The sequence below is a fragment of the Micropterus dolomieu genome, linkage group LG03 (assembly GCF_021292245.1).
Source record: "Micropterus dolomieu isolate WLL.071019.BEF.003 ecotype Adirondacks linkage group LG03, ASM2129224v1, whole genome shotgun sequence".
In the NCBI taxonomy this organism is placed as follows: domain Eukaryota; kingdom Metazoa; phylum Chordata; class Actinopteri; order Centrarchiformes; family Centrarchidae; genus Micropterus; species Micropterus dolomieu.
The window spans coordinates 2,740,132-2,746,701 of record NC_060152.1 but is presented as its reverse complement, the minus strand read 5'-3'; the positions used below and the strand labels follow the sequence as shown (position 1 = coordinate 2,746,701).

The 6,570-nt window shown below is 43.5% G+C and overlaps 1 protein-coding gene across 1 annotated transcript in view; it reads right to left on the bottom strand.

The window, feature by feature from the left end:
- The window catches only part of LOC123968335 (protein NLRC3-like), a 31,380-nt gene that overhangs the window by 5,989 nt on the left and 18,821 nt on the right, over positions 1–6,570 (bottom strand). The window lies entirely within an intron of this gene.

The window sequence follows — 6,570 nt, the reverse complement described above, 5'->3', positions numbered from 1 at the left end:
GGACATGTAAATGCTCCGTACTTGTATAACGCCTTTCTAGTCTTATCCAGCTGTACTTTGTGATCATCAGATCAAGATGGCGCCACTGTGTTTGGCTCGCCGCTTATCTTTGCTGGGATTATTGTTGACTTGCCTGTTTGTCACACGAAATGTGTCGCCGCTACTGGTGTATGACCGCCTGACTTTGTTAAGTATACGTAATTCTGTGGAGAAAGTGCCGATCTACGACCCTGTCGGTCAGTCCACAGGTACGCCACCGCCTTTCCATACGTCCATACCTGCCTATCTATGGCGTCAACCTTGCCTGCCACTCCGGAGAAATAGCCGCAGGAGACATGGTAGGAGAGGCGGAATACGTGTCAGGCTCAGAGTGTGTTTATAGTAGGTCAATGATGTATGTAATTATAGTTCTTAGAAAGAAAATCGGAATCGGCAGGTCAGATATTTAAAAACACTGATATCGGTCAGGGAAAATGCAATCAGTGCATCTCTAACTAGGAGGTAATGCAAAGGTTATTGCGAAGCCCTCTAAAGTTCACATAGAGAACCTTAGAGGGCTTCATAGTACTTTGAGTAAAACTGTATATTTATATTTTTAAAAAGCTAAATATACACTTTGTGGTGACTGTTCCGGTTTCATCATTCTGTGCTTAAGTTCGTATTATTTTGAGTGGCAAAACTAAAACTCAAGAATTTTAGGAAATTTCATATTTTATTATTTCAGTAATACACAAGCACTGGCTTGATCCACAGTCCTTTTTTAGTCTGAGCATTGATTCAAATGTACCCTAAGTGTGGAGCTGGTAACAACATTTTGTGTTCAGTAATCTTACGCATTACTTTCAATGTTAAACAGTGTTATAATCTGTTTAGCAAAAGGTCTGAATCCTGACCTGATAGATTCCAGTCTGCAGTGTAGACTCCCCAGCCCAGCAGAAAGCAGCTTCACTCCTGCATCCTGCAGGTCGCTGTTACTCAGGTCCAGTTCTCTCAGACTAGAGGACTGGGAGCTGAGAATTGAGGATAGAGCTTTGCAGCTTCTCTCTGAGAGGTTACAGTCACCCAGCCTAAAGAGAGAGTAGTTATAAAGACAAACAAAATAGCTTTCTTCCCATCTATAGCGTACAAACCACATTTGAATTAATTAATACATCCAGTCATACATGAACCTACAGAGCTTTCTTTGAGGCTTTGACCACTGGCAGCAGTCTCAGAAGAACCTCCTCTGAAGCAGAGTATTTCTTCAGGTCAAACACGTACAGATCTTTTTCTGATGACAGTAAGATGAAGACCAGAGCTGACCACTGAACCGGAGAGAGTTTATCTGTCGAGAGACTTCCTGAACTCAGGTAGTGTTGGATCTCCTCCACTAGAGAACGATCATTTAGTTCATTCAGACAGTGGAACAGATTGATGCTTCTCTCTGGAGACAGATTCTCACTGATCTTCTTCTTGATGTACTCGACTGTTTCCTGATTGGTCTGTGAGCTACTTCCTGTCTGTGTCAGCAGACCTCGTAGGAGAGTCTGATTAGTCTCCAGTGAAAGACCCAAGAGGAAGCGAAGGAACAAGTCCAGGTGTCCATTTGGACTCAGTAAGGCCTTGTCCACAGCACACTGGTAGAAATGTGTTAGTTTATCTCTAAATAATTTCGACCGCAGGAAGGTCAAAAGTCAAACAAGGAAAAGGTGCCCGCCAGCAGATTTAAACCAGAGTTGATGAATGTCAGATAGACATGAAGAGCAGCCAGAAACTCCTGAACTCTCAGATGGACGAAGCAGAACACCTTGTCCTGGTACAGCCCTCTCTCCTCTTTAAAGATCTGTGTGAACACTCCTGAGTACACTGAGGCTGCTCTGATATCTATGCCACACTCTGTCAGGTCTCATTCATAGAAGATCAGGTTGCCATTCAGCAGCTGCTCAAAAGCCAGTTTTCCCAGAGACTCAATCATCTTCCTGCTCTCTGGAGTCCAGTGTGGATCTGTCTCAGCTCCTCCATCATACTTGATGTTCTTTAGTTTGGACTGAACCACCAGGAAATGGATGTACATCTCAGTCAGGGTTTTGGGCAGCTCTCCTCTCTTTCTGGTCTTCAACACCTCCTCCAGAACTGTAGCAGTGATCCAGCAGAAGACTGGGATGTGGCACATGATGTGGAGGCTTCGTGATATCTTAATGTGGGAGATGATTTTGCTGGCCTGGTCCTCATCTCCTCCTGAAGTACTCCTCCTTCTGTGGGTCAGTGAACCCTCTGACCTCTGTCACAATGTCAACACACTCAGGAGGGATCTGATTGGCTGCTGCAGGTCGTGTGGTTATCCAAAGGCGAGCAGAGGGAAGCAGGTTCCTCCTGATGAGGTTTGTCAGCAGCACATCCAATGAGGTGGACACAACCTGGAACTCTTCAAAGCTGCACATTCCTGCTTCTTTGGTTTCAGTAAAGAAGTGATGAACAAGTTCCACCAAGCTGTACTTTTTCTCTTTCAGCACATTCAGCTCTCTGAAAGTGAATGGAAATATGAACTGGATGTCCTGGTTGGCTTTGTCTTCAGCCCAGTCCAGAGTGAACTGGAGTGAAGACTGTTTTCCCAATGCCAGCCACTCCCTTTGTCATCACTGTTCTGATTGGTTCATCTCTTCCAGGTGAGGCTTTAAAGATGTCTTCTTGTCTGATGGTTCTTTCTGGTCTGTCTGGTTTCCTGGATGCTGTTTCAATCTGTCTAGCCTCATGTTCATCATTGACCTCTGCAGTCCCTCCCTCTGTGATGTAGAGCTCTGTGTAGATCTGGTTCAGAAGGGTTGGGTTTCCTGCTTTAGCAACCCCTCAAACACACACTGGAACTTCTTCTTCAGGTTAGATTTAAGTTCATGCCGACAAACTGCAACAGGAGGTCCTGAATGATAACACAGCAAAGATCATCAGATCATCAAAAATTCAGACAGTAAGGCAGACAAGTAAAATTAATTAATTTATTGACATGTTTATGAGGTTTTTGGCACTACTTCCCAGTGGTGTATAACAACATTTCTTTGGAATATTATTAAAGAGGTGGTATTATGCTTTTTGTCTTTTTCCCTCTCCTTTATTAAGTTATATATCTTTTTTGTGCATGTAACAGGTTTGCAGAGTGAAAAAGCCCAAAGTCCAGCAAAAAGGGAGTTACCATCTCCCACAGAAAACTCTGCTCTGAACCGCTTGAAAACAGCTTGTTTGTAGTCCAGCCCTTCACTTCCTTTACTTGTGACGTCACAATGAAAATGCGTCATAAAGCTTGCCAAGCAGCTAACGGGGTCAGGCAATGTGACAGACGTCTAGACTACCGGAATTACACAAGCAGAAGAAGAAAGGCATGACGACGAAACGTGCTCTCAAAAGATTTACGTCTACTTCTAGACCTTAAAACAGGACAGTGATCTTTCCAGTGGCCAGTGTCTTGACAATAATTACACACCTTGCTACTCTCATCTCTACTGCGCAAAGGTTTGGGCACATGTGAGGGACCAGACATTGACGGAGCACTATAACGAGAATTGCTTTAATTATTACTTCTACATCTTAAGTCAGCCCCAAAACACACATACCCAAAACTTCACTTCAAAAAATCATCCGCTAACTCAGCCGCTTTAAGTACAGTGGTTGCCTTTTGCTCACTCACATAAGTGGCAACACGCTGAGGAATGGAATTTTTGAAATGCTCCAACACAATTAATTCACACTGACCCTCAAATGTGTGAACACTAGTAGCGGAGCACCACCGATTAAAGTGAGACAACAGGTCACGAGCATGTTCCACATTAGTTTGTCTATCGCCCTTTTCCCAGTTTCTAAATTTCTGACGATAAGCCTCAACTCATATGCTTTAAGGACAGACGATTTTACATTTTCATAATTTATACAACCACTAATACTTAATGCTGAATATGCTTCCTGGGCTCTACCACTCAGGATGCACTGCAGCAGTAAAATCCTGTCAACATCCGGCCAATTTTTCACATCGGCCACTCGCTCAAAACAATTAAAGGATGTGTCTGGGTCTTTCTCATTTAACGTTGGCATCAAATGTAAACTGGGCCCGATATCCACAGAACACTGGGGAACGTCAGAAGGAAATGACTGTTGAGCACCTGACACATTAAATGGGATCTTACCATCCCCGATCAACTTTAATTTATACTCCTGCAGCTTTAGTTTCCTTCTCTCCGTTTGCTGCCTTACTTTTCCCAACGTAATCTGGCGCTCTGTTTTTTCCCTCAGTAACTCCTTTTGCTGCTCAAATGTCAACCCTGACATCAACACGGACTCTGACACTGCCATGTCCGACAAACACTCTTCCTTCCGCAAGATCCCCAAAAACCAGCGGTTTTGTACAGCGACCCATTGCCAGGCAATTTTACACAATCTCATGGACGTGCTCCCGAGACAACTGTCAAAAGAACAGCTGACACTAGCCACTTTGCCACAACACTACACAAAAAAACCAAACTGACGTAACCCAAAGGGGAAAACGCCATTCATCCTACCAGGGGAAACTCCGAAACACAGCGCATCAGGGAAGTCCACTTACCTTCTCTTCGGACCATGATCAAACGACACCCGTGAAAACTGAGGCAAACATATCCACCCCTAGACTGTGGTGCGTCTCCAAACGAACTAACCACACGCACACCAGTCACTAATCATCCGGTCAACCACGTGCCAAACAAACTTTTTAATGAATTAATCAAACAAACTAAATAACCTACAACAAAATATTGAAAGTATAACAAAATAATTTCTTTTTACCAAATAATGAGCAATAAATCTAAATAGAACGTAAAGCAAAGCATGTGGTGTGAAAAATCAGTCAAAGTCAGTAGTGATAGGTTTGAATGAGTGGAAGTATAGTGTACGTAAGGGTGTTGAAGTGTAGAAATAAAACAACAGAGAACTCAAAACGGCCTCAGCCACATCCTTGAAGGGGGATGCCTCGGTGACAACGGAGGAAGGAAGAGAGAGAGAGCTTGCACTACTGCCAGACTTCAGTAATTGACACACTCTGGGGCCCTCAGGCGTTCACGATTTATCGAAAGAATGTAAGCACAAGAGGATTACACAGGACAGCCCCACAGGGGTCGTCACAGCTGTGATAGGAGAGTTTACACAGCAGCTGGACATACTGACAGAGCGATCCCCAAGTCCAACCTGCAGGAACAATAAAGAAGAACGACAACAGACTAGTACCTGAATGAGGGACAGCAGAATGTAAACTCGGGACTACATGTGACAAACACAAACTGTGGGAACACTGAAGTTAAAGAAGCAGCTCATTCAAAAACCGTCAAACTGACAGTGACACAGTTGTAGTGCGAAGGTAAGATGGCTAGCGCTGGTGTAGTGGACAACAGTGTGGATTTGTGCATTTTATATTAAATAAATTTGAGCTACTCAAAACTATCCCCCTCTCCCTGAGAGAGAGGAGCAGGAAGGTTGAGATCGACTTTCAACAGATGGCTGAAGACACCCCAACAAAAGTAAGGGGGTGGAGGTCACTTTCTCTAAGTGGTATTCATGAGCAGTTGATCGTAAAACTGGTACCTTTTGAGTCCGAAGCCTGATAACGCGGTGCCTGACTGTTAAACTGACAAAAGGGACATTAACCAGCGATTAGCATTTCCCTGAACAGCCTATCGGAACTCTCCTTGGAGGGGGGCAGGAAAACCTAAACTGCACCCGCCACACGCGTAACCGTGGCAACTGACCTTGCTATGTGTTTCGTTACCCCATCAAAGGGACACCCACTTCACACCCAGAAGTAACAAAATCCAGAGCACTACGGAGGCCCGGAACTTTGTGTAAACAAAGACTGCAGTCTCCAAAGACTCAAAGCATTAACTGTTTAAATATTTTAGTTACTTGATTACGTTTGCCTCTATTTGAGTAGTTATGTTACCATGTTGTTGCTATCTGTCGTTGATATTATTGCTGAAAAGAATCTAAATAAGTTACTTTGGCAGTGTTTTTATTTTCAGCAAGATTGAGGACACTCCTTCATCTTATGTGTAACCAATGCTTGTTCACAATACTTTCTCACACAATTCCTTTAGAAATGATGATAAAGAAATGTCATACTATACTCTATTAATTGCCGGCTTGAATTTAAGGCCAAATAACTAAATTCCCCAGTTCCTAAGGAAAGATTGTTTGGATTAATCTAAGCTTTCCTCATGTAACCTGAGCTCCCCCAAGTGGACGAAATAAGTATTACATACCATCGTCGGAAATGCCGTTAATGTATTAATGTCACTCATTTATCATGACCAATAATTTGACAATTGTTATCCTGTTACCAAATGCTTAACTTAGAACGGTAAAACTGTTTGACCATTGAGCGACGTTGTTCGCTCTCTTCTCTTCTCCTCATGCTCTGGTCTTCTGCTCTGCTCTCTGGACGCTATGGCACGCATCGGCACGTGTGCCTCTCCTGGCAACGCCCCAAGAATTCGACCAGCGCAACAAAGTCAAAGCGACATTGATGTTTACCTCAGTTCCAGTAACTTTACTTGTTTTATTTTCTTTCTTTCTTTCTTT